The sequence below is a fragment of the Micropterus dolomieu genome, linkage group LG18 (genome assembly GCF_021292245.1).
Source record: "Micropterus dolomieu isolate WLL.071019.BEF.003 ecotype Adirondacks linkage group LG18, ASM2129224v1, whole genome shotgun sequence".
NCBI lineage: Eukaryota > Metazoa > Chordata > Actinopteri > Centrarchiformes > Centrarchidae > Micropterus > Micropterus dolomieu.
The window spans coordinates 26714446-26731071 of record NC_060167.1 but is presented as its reverse complement, the minus strand read 5'-3'; the positions used below and the strand labels follow the sequence as shown (position 1 = coordinate 26731071).

Sequence of the window (16626 nt, the reverse complement as noted above, 5' to 3'; positions counted from 1 at the left end):
TGATGAAATTGATGGTAATGAAAGCCCACCTTTCTTTCCATTTTGTAACTGTGAAATAACGTGTCTATGTCTGTCTGTGTATATATGGGAAGCACATAATGCATTTAAACTTTAGTGTTATCATCTTAGACTCAGAAGCTTGTGTGTGTTCTTGTGAGTGGACGTGTTTGTGTTTCATTTGTTTCAAAGTGTTTACTCATGGATGTATTTAAACTGCTGCCAATGTTTAATGAGGATAGCACACAGTCTGTTATTGATTTATTTAATTTAGCCTTCAAACTGCACATTGTCTAGCCTGGGTGTTCTGGCTAAATGAACCACTGGCCATCTCTCACATATGTGAAAATAGCAGGTTCCAGGTAAAGTCTCATGTAGGAGAGACATGCCAAGAATCAGCAACTGCATCTTGCTTTCCTGCCAGAAATGTTGCAGGAGTCTGAATGCCATATTACCTGTGTACATATGTATAATATCTAGGGAACAAATCCCAGTCAACTAGAATCTACGACATTACCATGTTTTTTTGAGACAGGTAGAGATTTCATCCACATGTACATAATTCAGTGCAAACATTTCAATGAATGACATCAGTTTGTATCAACAGATTTCCATTATTAGCTTTAATAAGACTAAAAGTCTACAGCCACACTAACGCTTTATGAGGCTGTACACGGTGCTACTGTGAACTGAATGCTAATGTCGGCATGCTAACATGCTCACAATGACCATGCTAACATTCTGGTTATCAAAACAGTACACAATAAAATTGCAGATGTTTACTAGGTATAACATCTACCATGTTCACCATCTTAGTTTAGCACATATGCAAGCTAATATATGCTAATTATCTACTTTTAAAGACAAAGTAGGCCAACAGCTGAGGGCCTCAATAAGAAGAGCATTCTAGTAACACTTCCAGTGCTTCTCATTGGTTTTGGACAGAGAGCGAGAAAGTTACGGGGACGTTATTAAAAGGTATCCTGATGGCAATATGATAGCAGGCTGTGGCTCAGGAGGGAGCGCGGGTTGCCCAATCGGAAGATCAGTGGTTCAATCCCCGGCTCCGACTAAAACTAAACTAAACTAAAAGACTGTTAAATTACCAGTGACAATGTTAAACAGATTATAGTACAGTGCCTATTTTTGTTTGTTCAAGGTGATGATCCTCATGGCTCTTGAGTGGCTTTTGCCAATGAATGCTGAGATGGAAATCAGCTGAGCTGTCACCTGATGTGGGCTAAATTTGACATGAGCTACGGAATTGTGAGCTTGACTTTGTTGACAGCCTGAACTAATGCAATGATCAATTTGTGTTTTTGCACCAGTTATAAAGTTGTCTTTTTGTACAGTAATCAGTGATATTGTTTGTCCAACCTAATTCTTGTCTCATTTGTGGTTTGACAAACAGTACATTTATCAAATATGGTCTTTGCAAACCTGAAATGATATATGTGATTTTTTGCAGATACAGCAGGGAAATGAGATCCGATCTGAAGTGGTCACTCAAGATGCATGTTGGTGACGCATTGTAGGTGTAAACTGACATTGGAGCTGTCCACTTGTGATTGGATCACAGAAGAGCCATGTTAATGCCAGGTGTAAATAGGGCTAGTGAAGCACCCAGGGAACAATGTGGCCATTCTGCCTCTCAGCAAGGTTGCTGAATGGCAACGTGCCTTATGATTAGTGAACCTCGGGTTAACAAGTGTCCACATCAGGCCAACCGCTGAGAGACTATTATTTCCCATGTTGCCATGGGACTATGCAATAAATGCATCACCATAAAGAGATGTGTTGCAGTGCTGCCCTAAGTATATGTGCTGTACAGAACTTCCTAACATCAGCACTCAGATCCACAAGTTTACTGATGTTAAAACTAAAACATACACAAAAAGCCTAATCAGCACAATGCTTGCTTTGAACATGTATACACACACTGGTGTTGGTGCAAATGCAAGTGATAACAGGTGCACTGGAGAGGCAATGGCAAGACAAACCCCCAAAAGGAAACTGTTTTGCAGTTGGTGGCTACAAACAATTGCTCTCTCCTTATCCAATCCTGACTGATTGTTCTCTAGCTTTGCATTTTGGTAGTGTCCTTGTCACTACTGGTAGCATGAGGTGGTACCTGCAGCCCATTCAGGTTGCACAGGTAGTCCAGTTCCTCCAGGATGGCACATCCATACGTGCTGTTGCAAGGTTTGCTGTGTCTCCCAGCACAGACTCAAGAGCATGGAGGAGATACCAAGAGATGGGCCGTTACACAAGGAGAGCTGGACAGGGCCGTAGAAGGGCATTAACTCAGCAGATGGACAGGTATCTGCTCCTTTGTGCAAGGAGGAACAGGAGAAACACTGCCAGAGCCCTACAAAATGACCAAACTGAAACAGACACCATGAGGGTGACAAGAGGGCCCGACGTCCTCTAGTGGGAACTGTGCTCACAGCCCAGCACCGTGCAGTTCGATTGGCAATTACCAGAGAACACCAGAATTGGCAGGTTCACCATTGGCGCCCCGTTCTCTTCACGGATGAGTGCAGGTTCACACTGAGCACATGTGACAGATGAAAAGAGTCTGGAGACGCCATGGCGAACGTGATGCTGCCAGCAACATCATCCAGCTAGCTAGTGGTACCCTGACTGCCGTTAGATACCGGGATGTGATTTAAATTTTTTACTTTTATTCTTGGTGTGATTTTAAATCCAACCCTCAATCAGTTGGTGATTTTGTATTCCACTGACCTCTGATACGTCATTTTGTTCTTAAAGAGTTATACCATGTAAAGATTTTGAACTTTGAACTATTACGTTCATCGAGATCTGATGTGTGAAATTCCCTTAATTTTTCTGAGCAGTGTACAATGTAAATATACTAACTCAATGCAAATATACCAACTCAATCTTCAATGTCTTTAACATATCTTCTTTTTTACAGAGACAAATTGTATGCATTTATTCTATATTTAACTTAATTATTTGTTAATTTATTTATTTGTTATTATTCTTATCTGAACTTCCAATGACCTAGGAATATTGTATTCATTATCAAAAGTAACTCTTTGTTGTTAATTGTAGATGAAAATAAAACAATCAATACATACCCATGTTTCTATCAAAGTCACAAGATGAATGCAGATATTACTGAAATAGCTCAGATGCAATACTCACTTACTTCCTGATTACTGATCACATGACATACCATGCTGTTACTGAGATCCTGAGATTCTTAAAGCGACCACTGCAAAATACAGAAACACATAAAAACCCCCGGAAACAAGACTTCTAACATATTAACTTAATTGTAACAAAACAGATGCAATTAAGTTTTAATTTAAGTCATACAACAAGGTGTGAATAGAGTCATATCACTGATTCATAAAAACAGCAATATGACACCTAAAATTTTCAATTACGCTGGCAGGTGGCAGCCACTAAGCTGCCTTACTGTTATTAAACTCCCTGCTGTCTTTATTGCAGGATGGAACTCAGGAGACACTTTCCAAGCCCCAGTGGGAGACATAGATATTTACGAGTAACTGAATAAGTTACATCCAATTACACCCCGTTGAGACCCATAGCATTACCAATGATGCTATTACTGCTGTCTGGAATATGGCCGACAGTACTGCCAACAACCTGGCTATGGCAGTGATCCTCAATTTAACATCCTGTTTATTGGTTTAGAGCAGCTGTTTACGGCAAAAAGTCGAACCTCATTCCCTCCCTGCCACTATGATATTGTTAGCCTTGAACATAGCGTCAACGGGCCCTTTGTGAGTTACAGGCCGGCAGCCTGCCCCTTTGAAAAGAGAGAACAGAGTACAGAAGAAAGTAGGCTGGGGGGGATAAAAACCTAACTGAAACAAATGATGTGCTTGCAGCACCTGACCAGATGGCCCTGATTCATGGGAAGCAAAAGATGGATGAACGTCGATGGGGAGGCTTGCACGAGAGTAGGGGATTGGATTTTACAGAGGCAAACAAGATGGATGGTACCTCAGAGAGGTTGGTGAATGGAGGGCCAGCACGTCACATTTAACAGACAACGAGGAGGGAGGACAGGCGTGCTGGAAAGTAGGACAAGAACAGGCTGGCCTACTGTAAGAGCCCATGGGATGTTCATAGATAAAGACCACTCACACAACCAGCAGAGTGCTGCATTTACTGAGCCGCAACAATAGCCTGTTAAGACAGCAAGATAGCAAGAAAGCACCGCGTGGGATTTTAAGCTTTTATTAAAGTTGTTTTTTATGTGCTATTTATATTAGCTTGCGGCAATGGATTAGTCACCAGCTATATTACAGGTTTGAGCTAAAACTGTATTATTTACGTTTTTCCTTTTCACAATAGCAGTGATTTAAAGTGGCTTGGAGTTACATGTTGTAATGGCTACTGAGGCCTCAGAGACCAAATCAAAAGCTGCATACATTCACGGCCATTACAGAAATCTGATACCTGTAACACACAGACACGCAATTAGTTTAAAAGCCTCAAGGTTATCCATCCATCGTGAACCGCTTATCCTGCATCCAGCTGACATCGGGATTAGGACAGGTCACCAGTCCATCACAGGGCCACACAGACAGACAACCACTCACACCTAAGGACAATTTTAGAGACACCAATTAACCTAGCCTGCATGTCTTTGGATGGTGGGAGGAATCCAAAGACCCGGAGAGAACCCACACGGACAACATGCAAACTCCACACAGAAAGGCTGGGGCAACAGGGGTTTGAACCCACGAACTTCTTGCTGTGAGGGGACAGTGCTAACCACTGTACCACTGAGGCACTGTCCTGCCTCAAGGTTATTACAATTCAAAATCCCCTGAAGACAAGAGGTGTCAGAACTGGGGGTTTATGCTAGTTTGACCTGGAAAGGACAGAAGAGTTGCAATGTGCTCACTTTGCTGGGTTAAAAAGTAACTTTTTCTTCCACTACCATAATTTAAAACGCAATGCAATCCAATTATTTTTATCCTCCCGTTTTCACAGAGATAATGCCCAAGAATAAGCAGCATCAGTAAGCCACTTTAAGTGAAGAAATGGAGACAGAAGGGCATGGAGAGGAATCTGGGCTAAGTACAAAAGGTCTCAATATGCTCTTCCTCAGAATAATAGTCTCTAAATGGTCCATGCGTGTCCTACGGTCTGCTATGTGTAGTTTCTCTCAATAAAGACCAGCGTGAAGCACACATATGGACAGTCTTCGAGCACTGGCTCAAACATCTGCTACAGGTCAGCAGCAACAAGATTGTGTGTGTTGAACTGTGCAGGTGTTCCTCCATGAATACACTTGCAGATTTCTTCATGCTGGAAATTGATGCAATATTTTTGCTGGGAGGGACACGCAAATGATCAATTGCTACCATTAGTGAGGACAACTGGATTCATCTGTTACCATCTGCACCAAAGCTTAGTGTTAAGTGAATCTGAAAAAAATTATTTTAACGGGAAGCAAGCACAAATTTTGATGTCTTAAGGTTTGTTGATATTGGCACTGTGATTAGAAATGATATGTTTGGACTGCCGAAATTGGAGAAAGTGTTAGAAAGTAATCAGTAAAATTTGCATTGTATTTGTGAGTTGAGTTTCTGTATAAATTTGTCCAGAATTGTGCTGCTCATACTGAATGAAATAAACAGAACTGCACAGCAATGTGCAGATGTCCCTGTACTTTGTGTGCAATGTCTGATAACTATGAACACAGCACTTCGCCTTTCAATTCATTCACTTTTACATCTGGCACAGTGAGGCATGTAATATCACACCTCGCTGTGCAGCCCCTTCTTGGTGTTTCATCACTGTTATGTTGAGACCAGCTATCCATGTAAGATGTTGTTGGAAGATAAGGATTCTCAGTAAACTGACTTAGTGATGGCCTGTTGATACTGAGACACAGATGCTTGTTGCACTTGACACATGCGCCAGAGTTTGTGTCAAATAATGATTACCATACTGTATGTGCGCCAACTTATGAAGGTTAAAACATCACTGAACCTTGGAAAGGTGTTTTAGTGTTTATAACAAAATAGGATATATCCAGATTCTTTGATGAAAAGCCCAATTCTAAGGCTTAGAAATAGGTGATCAAGACTTAGTTAAACGTTATCCTCTGTCATGAGGTTCAATGTATGTTGTGCAGTCAAGAATTGCAATATAGCAACAACATGTTCGGTCCGTCACTTTGGTCCAGACTGAAATTGTGTACAGACGTTCATGATGCCCAAAGGGATGTATTCTGCTGACTTTGGTGATCCCAGACTTTACCTTTTGTGCCACCATGAGGTTGACATTTGCAGTTTTGACTGAAATGTCTTGACATCTATTGGATGGCTTGCCATGATGATTTTATGACCAAATACCTTCAAAACTATTCCCACATTCCCATTTCATCAGAGTGGCTACAGGGCCTTCAGAGCTCTGTATGGGCAGGCATAGGCTTAACTTGATTATGGCTAACATTTCCTATTATAGCATTTATATTGACAGTCATACTGTAATGTGATATAACCAGATAAAAATCCTACTCACTGCAATTCTTCAACAAGCGAAAATTAATATCTGAGGTTAAAATGAACATAATGCCATTCTCTTATAAGCATTTTTGTGTTTATATCACATTTAAAACTCTGAAATCAATGGGGTGATGTGTCGCTGCTTTGTTGCTGCTATAATTTCTGCAAACCATCAGATATCACTGTTCACTGCCGTAAAACTTTTGATCTATTTTCAGGCTTACGGTAAGAAAGTCCCTTAGCTTTACAAGGTTTTGTCCGCCTATCATTATTAACTATGTTATAGGATTCACTAGCTACAGAATACACATTGAGGTTATTGCAAGGCAGAAAAGAAATTTGGATTCTACCATTGAAATGCCGCCTGCTCTTTTGGGTTAATAAAGAATTAAAGGCCCCCTGCCTTTTGATCACACTTGAAACCATGTTCACTGCATTTTTCCCCTGATATGAAAACTGCTTAGCGACAAAGCAGTACTCTGCCCTTCATGACACCTAAACCAATATTACCCTTTATCCATTTATGACATGTACACATCACTCTACTCATCCATCAAGAACTTATAATACTTTAATACACAGCTCATTTTATGCTAATCAAATTTGGAGCAATGTTAGGGAGCACTGTAATCGGGCCAACTGGTAACACATGTATTATGTATTCCTATTTTTCTTTTAATAGTTATTTATATATGAGAAGTCTTGACAACTTGTATGATTGACAGCAATACATTGTAACAAATTACAATTTAAAGAACAGTTAGAATAGTAAGAGACGTATGTTCGTGAGTCTATATTTGACAAAACTGGAACAGTTTGACAGACTGTGCAAAACATTTATATCTGACATTGATTTCTAAATGTCAGATGATGAACTCCTCCTGTTTACATGCAGATGTAAAATCTTACTTTCCAAAATGGCAACATCCTCCTGGATGTTTTGTTGCCTATATAAATTTTGTCTGCCACACCTTAAAAGGGATGTGACATTTGAATGATTTGTTTCTGAGATTTAGAGGGTGTCTTCTTTGCGTCAAAAGGGCTTTGTTGTTTCTCACAACTTGTGTAGCTGCATGACTGCTATGTTTGTCCTATAGGCTAGTCTGGAAGACTGACAGTATACTCCACAGCTGTGAATCATCCAGGAAAAGGCACTGGTCATTTAACACAGGCAACTTCCAAAGCTGAGGATGTTATCATCTCACATAACCAGCTAAGCAAATGTCGAACTTCTTCTGAAAACATCTTTCATCGTTGTCTCTCTAGTTGAGAAAGTCTTAGCTGAATCAGAAAGTGCCCCAGATCACTATTTCCACATCTGTGACTTGGTCTCAGGGGAACTGTCAAAACGCAGATGACACGCTGCAGTGACACTAGCTGCATTAGCATTCATAGTCATCACCACTGCTGACATACTTCTTCCTACTCCCTACACTACTTTAGAGGGGGGTTCCAAAGAAAAACATCAAGAAACCACTTGATGCTGTTTGATGCTTTAATTATTCAGATCTATATTCTGGAGTTGTCTGTTGAAGGCAATCTAACCAATGCTATTTCTGTCATGATAAACTAAATCAGGCACTGCACTACATACATTCTACAGTACACTTGGCCCAAAACATTTAGATATTGTTAATTTTGTCTGCTGCATTGGCACTGCAGAGAAAGGTACTCTTGTGTAGTTCGTTCTTCAATTCACTTCACACAATTCACTTCACACAAAGTGGGAGTCAAACTCAAACAATGGATTAAGTTAATAACATAAGATATAACTTTATTAATTCCCTGTAGGGGAAATTTAACTTTGTTAAAGGGGGCGGTGTTACGTTGCAGCAAGTCAGTGAAATACCAGCATGGAAGAAATCTTAAAGAGAAACTACCGGAAACATCTGTAAATGCACAGTACAGTGTTTCCCACAGAATTACAGTGCAACTGTGGCGCCGCCAAGCAGGAAGCTTCCTGTCAGCAAACTTTTGCAAACGTGGGAGTCCCTTAAACCTGCATCAAATGGCCAGCAGGGGGCGACTCAAAAAGAAGTCCGGCTCCATTAGAAATAATGGTAAAATGACCCTACTTCTATTAATTAATTAATTAATTAATTACTTCTAATTACCTCAGTAAACACTTTCTTGATGGGTTTATGGTCTCAGTCGCTAGTTTCATGTCTTCTTCAATACAATATGATGTTCCTTTAGTAAATTATGGTCTGAGTATGCTTCAGGGCGGGATTATCTATGATTGACAAGTCGTTACCATGGCGACCTGTCAATCAGGCTAGAATGACTGGTATCCACAGCACTGTGTAAATTTAACAAGCGCTGTTGAAAAAGCATATTAAGAGTTGGCTGTTGACTTTCTCTGGTGAGTACATTTATTTTTAAGCTGTTGTTCGCTAGACAAAATGACCTGTTAAAATGACAGATGCACCTAGTTAAGCAAGCTAGCTAGCTCCGCACACAGCTGTTAGCTCCACCGTCTCGTCCAAATATGGTCACGTCCGGTGTCGCTGGTTGCAAAAAATCAACATGCTGGAGCCCTATCGGCCAAACTCACGACATCATGATGACTACGTCCACTTCTTATATACAGTCTATAGGCGCCACGCGCACGGTGGGGAGGAGAAGGGTGCAATCGATAGCAGCTATGGACAGTGTGCTAAGCTCGACAATTCAATTCAATTTTATTTATATAGCGCCAAATCACAACAACAGTTATCTCACAGCGCTTTTCATAAAACAGCAGGTCTAGACCGTACTCTATGATGCTGACAACTCAGCTGTATTCTAACGTTAACATATCCTTATTAGCTAGGCTCCTTACATGCTTGTTTATAACTTATTTGAAGGTGGGTCTCTGACATTGAGCGTTGTGTTAAGAAAATAGATGGTCTAACTTCTCAGAGTTGAGAAGAGAACAACTTGAATGCATTAGTTTTTCTAAAAACACACAGCTCCGTTACGATGTGTTTGTAAGAGAGAGAGGGAGCAAGCGTAGGTGCTGAGTGAAGCAATGGCTGCGCGCAGCTCCACAATGAATTATGATTTTACTCATATCAAATAGCATATAGTATGTGGCGGTCAGCGTTGATATTGTGTCGTGTCGCCACAAATAAATCAATAATTGGGAAACACTGCAGTGTGGTGCAGATTCTAGAGACTGTTTTTATGTCATATAAGTTCTGATAGTGAGTTAGTTAAAATCAACTTCATATCGGCGCATGAAGAAACAATCGCTGATCATCCCTTCAGTCGTCAATAAGCGATCCAATTGCCAATCGGAACAACCCTACTTTGTATTAATGTTATATATTTTTGTTAGATTCAATAATCTGTCAATCCCCAACTTTAAAAACTGCTTATCACAAACAGATGCACATAAAATCTTGATACAGTACCAAAATTTTAACTTACCATAGCACAGTGGTTGTTTCTTATGCTTTTGAGTTTCATAACCACATTTTGGTTGGTTCATTATTTGAAGATGCCAGTTCATTTTCAATTACATCTAACCAATTCACTTGAACTTGGACTTCAACTTAAATAACAAAAGACACACGAAAAACGCACACACATAAACCTATTTTGGAGAATATGAATTTACACAGCCATAACCTCAAATGAAATTGATCAAACAATGTGATCAAAACAATGGATTAGTATTTTCTACTCCGTGCTTATGAGAAACATTGAGGCAACTCCAGTCAGTTTTCTTATTCATACACATTTCCTTTTCTGGGAAAAAAAGCAGATTCCCATTCCTGTGATTTAAATAAATAGGACTGCTCCTGCTTGAGGCTCTCCTTTAATTTTCCACTTCACATCCTGAGTCAAGCCGTGCAAAAAAACAACCATGCCGACCTGTCACGGACAAATCCAGTGTCACCTGCAGAGCGGAAGGATAAGGACAACTGGTGTTTTCACCTGTGTGCTGTCATTCGTGGGCAGAGACACTTGCCTAATGACGAGTCATTTTTGTGAAGCGATTTAGAGTGTCGGTATGTCGTCTGCAGGATGTGAATAGGTGATTCACTGACAGTCAGATTTGTCACCGGATGTGTTCTCTTCCTAAGGTTATGGATGATTTTGCTGATTCAAGGAGAAAACAAGATGCGGATGGCGTAATTCTCTGACCTCAGTGGCTGATTAATAACCTGCTATGTACACCTCCTTGGAGTTTAGCTGAGGCTGACGATTCACAGGTGAGAAGAACGCAATTAGCATGGGTTGAAGAAGCATTCAAGCGCGGCAGGAGCACTGCTCTACTTTTACATACACGACTTTTGCAGGAAACAAAAAATTGGATGTACTTTAGGCCATTTTCAGCTAAACCATCTTAAAGAGAGCTGTGTCTGCCCACTAGCCTGTGCTGTGGTCCAGGCCTTGTGTGAGAATGAAGCATCTTGAGGTGAACTCCTCCACTAAACAGGCAGCACTTCCGACTCGGCAGGATTGCTTTCTTTCTTACCACCCACCGAGACTTGACGCATCACATTTAGAATGCTAAGTAGAATTGAATATGTCAACCATAACTACATAGACTCTATTAGTCCTCTTTAATGTAAATCACAGAGGCGTTGGGAGATTCCTTTGAAGAGTAGGAACATTACTGTGACACTGCCTGAGGCTTTAGAGGTGCTCAGGCATTGGCGAAATCGCGGAAATACAGCTTAGTCATCTCTGACTCCAAGCTGTGTGTTTGCTGGTGTGTGAGATTGTTAACATTCGTGTCTCTCTTCTTCCTCATTGCTACTGTATGTCACTTTAGCCTGATGAGTTGTCTTCCCTCCATATTTTTTATCTGTTCCACTCCTGCGTGTGCTGAAAAAGGTCTCTTCTCTCGCTATTCTCTTCTTCTTTCCATCTTTCCCTCCTCCTCATCCCCCCTCTCCACTGTCTATCTCCCTGTGTGGCTGCTGAAAGCTCTTTAAAGATGCCCAGGGGCTTAACCACTTTGACATTATTACATGAGCCTGTCTCACTCAAACCAATCCCTAGCCAATTGAGAAGCTTAGGTCTTTACCACAGCAGCTTTACTAGGAAGAGCGAAGCTCCTAGTCCACTGACATGACCAAATGCTGACTGTAGAGTACAACACACCTGGCTCAATGCATTTTTTCTGTATTTTTAACAGTTGAATGGACCGACATCAAAATAACAGAGAAATGTAATTTACATGTGTCCATTTGTTTCTTACCATACAATTCTGCTGAAGAGCAAGGGGGCAATCTTATATAATCCCAGAGTTAAACATTGTATATGTGCTGTACAGTAGATGCGGTTGTGAGTCACTGTGATATAATGGGAATCATAATCAGCTAATCAAAGAAAAGTCAACAGTCAAACAGCATGCTACACACACAGTGTAGCATAGTTTGAAAATTCTAATATCTGCCGCATACATATTTAAGGTGAAGAGGACCTCTACTAGTACAGGCTCTGTGTGTGCATTCATTTGCTACTGTATGTGCACTGCTTATTGTTAATGCGTGACTTGAAATTGTTTCGATCAGCGGTAACATATTTCTACAACAGCACTTTAGTGTTAGCATGTGGAGTTATTTTAAAATGTCTTTTAAGACAGTAAGTCTTCAAAGGTTTTTCATCTACAGTCACGTACCCCATGCATAGACAATCATCATTTGAATTTAAAGGCAACAGGAGACAGTGAATCATCATAACTACTATGATGAATCACTGAATCTGTAGCTGGGTCTGCATGCATAATTTCCAGGTCAATATATTTTACGCTTTAACATACTCTCGACTGATGGTGACAAACAGAAAGCAGATGCTTCCATACAGGACACAAATGGTCACAATGTTTTACCGAGTCTAAAAATGATGTGAATCATACAGTATATTACGGCCTTCACAATTACCAGATGTCAATCATCAAGTTGACAAACATTTCTACCTATTGATCTGTTGAAAGTCTTCCATATAGCCAAAGCTTAAACCCTCCCTTAATTTTACATCAAAAAGCCATACAGTAATACCATATCATCAACTTGTATTGCGTGTCAGCTTGTCTCTGCCCCACTGCACCAGTCCCAAATGTACATTGCCCAATTCATTACTCCAGTCCTTCTATCCCTTTTATGGATTTTGACATTAAGTGAATCAACTCAACTATCACTCAAAAAGCACACAGCAGCCCTCACTCACTAGAAAAGTTTCAGGACAGTAAACTTAAAAAAACCCCACACTTTCCTAGAAGTGTCCATATTTGTCAAAGTACGCTGTGTTCAGTTGTCAGCTCGATTTGACTTTGCCTTTTATTCAGCTGCCTCATGCACTGGAACGAAATGCATTTTGGAGGCAGAGGCAAAGACACAGCAGGAAATGAATGGCAGCAATAGAGGGAAATAAAATACAAAAAGAAAAATAATTCATCACAAACAGTGTTGCACACACAAAGATGATACTGACAATATATCAAGAAAGAAACATGTAGTGGGAAGCGCATTTCTGCTATCCAACAGTAAAATACAGCACCCCAAGATCAATAAGTTAATCTCAGCATTTTATTTAACATCGTGATTTCTTTCTTTTTTATTTTTATCTACGATGAAGAATGGGAATATCCGTCTCTAAAGCTCCTGCTCAACCTTGATGTGATGACTTTTGCGGAGTTTTTGAAACCCAAGCCTGACTCATATTTCCCAGACTGCTGGTCCTCCTCTCACTTAATAAGACTGCGTGGCTGTGACACAGAATGTGATAGCACCACTTCCTGTGCCAAGTACACAGTGTGTCTCTGGGGGAGAAAATGACTGTAGGATGCAGGAAACTGTCTCATCCTGGCACCCACGCTGATAAGGTCCATGTTCATCTTTAATGGGTGTCGTTGAATGAAATCCAAAGATTAACAGCAATTCAAAACAATGTCTGACTGAGCTCTAATCCTTAAATAACTTTGACAGTGGACTGAAAATAGCACTGAGTCTGTTTGAACGTGTCAGCTCCTTTTTCTGTTAACATGGTTATATTTGGACTTCACTTTAGCTGAAGTTGATTGAATACATAGCTCAATCAAAGCCAAGGTTTGCTTTACAAGTTTACACAAAACACAATTTTTTAAAAAGCATTTAGCCACATCTCAGTAGGCATATTCTGCCCAGGGGCCAGTGACAGTTGTAATGAAATAGGTCTGGGCGATTTAGACCAAAAAGCCACATCCTGGTACTGTTAGGCTGAATACTGGATAAAATAAAATATATATCGGTATTTTCTGCTAATTAGGCTTTGGGGGTGGGTGGTTAGGGGGCATGTTTTTACTATTTGTAGTAGCTTGTTTCTTATTTCACCGTTTTAATTCAACACATCATTCAACCTTATTTAAGTGTTCACTCACTCATTGAATCTGCCTCCTTCAGTTCTCTTCACACTCAGATGTAACGTACCTCCCTCCCTGTATATCTGCTCCGATGACTTTCTCCATCAGTAGTAAGCTATATTTTATAAAGTCGCTGAAAAAAACAGTTGTCTTCTGGACTTTTCCACCCGCTATTCCGTTTACAGCAGCAGCCGCGCCACATGTTGAGGAGGCCAGTTAACGACATAGCCTATCAAAACAAAACCAACATGGTAGCTAACAAATGACATCTGATTAGTGTGTTCACTGTCACTTTACCTGATCCGCTCTTGTAAAATATCCCCCGTGTCGTGACTTGTAATGTAATAACTCACTGTTTCTATGATAAATGCTACAATGTGTTGCCAAATATACCTAAGCAGCCGTTATTAAACTACCTGGGCGGCCCGCCGAAGTAAAGAGTGTGGGAAACACTGACTGAACCGTTGTTTTTATTTTTACAAGTCAGGTCTTCAGCAGTGTCGACGGGCACTGTGTCTCCCTCTATGTTGTTTGGGAGAGTTTGTGAGTAGACGGCTGCGTGCAGACGCACAGGGAGGGGCGAGGAGAGAGAGAGGAGCAAACGCTGGCAGGACTTTATGGAAACATATTAATTAACTTAACATCAAACTATATTGGTATAAAAAGTATGTCTAATTTTATATCTCTTTTGAAATTATATCGGTATACCTCATTATACCGATATATATATAATGAAATGAATAAGACCATGTGGTGCTAAGTCTAAGCAGACATATGTCTCGCTTTCAGGTAACCACACTCTTTCTGCAATAAAAGACTATTCCTTGTTGAGGTTTGAGAATAGTTAAAAGCATTGCTTTGTCATCAACCCTCATGCTCGTATTCTAATTCGGCTCCGTATGACCTTTTATTTATAAAAGTCTCCAACTAAAGCTGTCTTGAAGAAGGAATCTTTTACAAAGCAATTAAACATTTGCTAAAAAGCCCACGCCCCTTAGTTGCTGTTGCTTGTGAAGTTTTCCATACTCACACAGCAGATAATGCATTTTACAGTGATAATGGTGGCAGATTTACCTTTCTTTCATTCCATTCAATTTTCCACAGAGGAACAGAGGCAGACCAAAGCATGCTTCTCATTTCCACCCAGTAGGCTAACTGTCGATTTTGCAAGCTCAAATGACAACTGTCGCTAGCAGTTTTTACCAGCTGTAGCTGGTTAGCAAATTGATTTCATTGAAACACTGTTTCTGGCTGACATTGTAATGTTTGAAGCACATGGGGTTTAAGGTCATGATGGTATTTATGCCTCACCACAAGGCCCTCCTAATTTAACTATAAGAAAATCAGACTCTCACTTTTAATAGAAATAGAAAGAAATAACCCTGTCCTTGGAGATAAGACTGGGTTAAAATCCTGCTGTTGGTAACATGATCTAACCCTAACATCTCATGATTTTCACCATGTTCAATAATTTAGATGTCGACATCACATAGCCTACCGGGAAAGGGGGTATGTATTAGTTTTCCCAGACTGCAGTGAAAGTGATAGTGATGCATGTTTGTACACATAAACCCAAAGCCCTAACAACACATACTTTGATGTTAATAAGTATAATTTTAAAAAAGTATAAAAAAGTATAATTAAATATAGTCTACAAAAAAGTATAAAAAAGTATTCATTATTAATTAATATTAATATTATTAATATTAATATTTAATAATTAATTAAATATAGCCTACAACATTCACTAGGAGGCAAACTAACCACAATGTTGAGAAGAGGAGAAAGAGCATTGATTTGAGAGACGCTAAGAAAGAGATAGTCTGCCTGACTGTAAGTATGTGTGTGTTTGTGTGTGAATGCTATTTTTGCTGTTCTTGTCCTCAGGATTGGACACCTGCCTGAGGCCAGTGTGGTGCATTCAACAGCATAATATATGTATGTCACAAGCTATAACTGCTGTGTGAGTGCATGCTAACCTGCAGTAGATTTACTTATATTGTATATATAGATAGACATATATATATATATATGTATATATATATATATATATATATATATATATATATAGATAGTGTGGTGTCCGAACAATAATGCTGCGATGATGTGTTGAGAGGAAACCCGCTTGACACTGTTCTTGATCATAAAAGTTTATTACATCAAGGAGTTCAGCATCAATTACAAGCTCTGCAGCAGCTTGGAGAGTGACCCAGCCCGATGGCCACTCTGTCTCTCTGTACATCAAACATAGCTTATATAGGACATGTTTAGTATCTGTTAGGTACCATAGAAGGGTTTGAGTCTGCAAAATAAAAGTTCAAACCCATAGAAGGGTACAGTACTATTCTGAGGTAACAAAGCAAGGGGTTAGAGGTCAAATTCTATAGAAGGGTTCAGTCCCTACATAACCACCAATCACTGCTCTCCCCGTAGAAGGTCACTGACCCTCTGTCCTGCTGCTACAGTGCTATTTTGAACTGTTATGAGTCAAATGCACAAATATTGGATACTACAATAGATAGATAGATAGATAGATAGATAGAGAGAGAGAGAGAGAGAGAGAGAGAGAGAGAGAGAGAGAGAATTACATAAAATAGCATTATGCATTATTAGAGAATTATGATATGTGTAGTTGCTGTTGCCCACATTTTTTTCTGTTTGCACTTGTGTTATTATTTACTTTCCTGCGTATAGGAAGATAAACAGATGTGGGCATCTTCACAGAAGTGTGCGACAGCCCCCCCCCCCCCCCCCCCCCCCCCCCCCCCCCCC

The 16626-nt window shown here is 40.1% G+C and overlaps 1 protein-coding gene and 1 long non-coding RNA gene across 7 annotated transcripts in view; one reads left to right on the top strand and one right to left on the bottom strand.

Moving 5' to 3' along the window:
* dlgap4b (discs, large (Drosophila) homolog-associated protein 4b) overlaps positions 1-16626 on the bottom strand; it is a 133428-nt gene that overhangs the window by 48100 nt on the left and 68702 nt on the right. For 2 of the 6 annotated variants that reach the window (XM_046076277.1, XM_046076275.1), the window contains exon 1: positions 14929-15022. The exons of 2 other annotated variants lie outside the window; for them this stretch is intronic. The gene's annotated coding sequence lies outside the window, so the exon portion shown is untranslated. Of the gene's footprint in view, positions 1-14928; positions 15023-16626 lie in introns of those variants that run through there. 2 more of the 6 variants (XM_046076269.1, XM_046076276.1) reach the window with 1 other exon arrangement.
* Positions 8769-16626, top strand: part of LOC123987410 — a 31592-nt gene continuing 23734 nt past the window's right edge. Inside the window, exons 1-2 of the long non-coding RNA XR_006829121.1 lie at positions 8769-8880; positions 10589-10717. This is a non-coding gene — a long non-coding RNA (uncharacterized LOC123987410). The remainder of the gene's footprint in view (positions 8881-10588; positions 10718-16626) is intronic.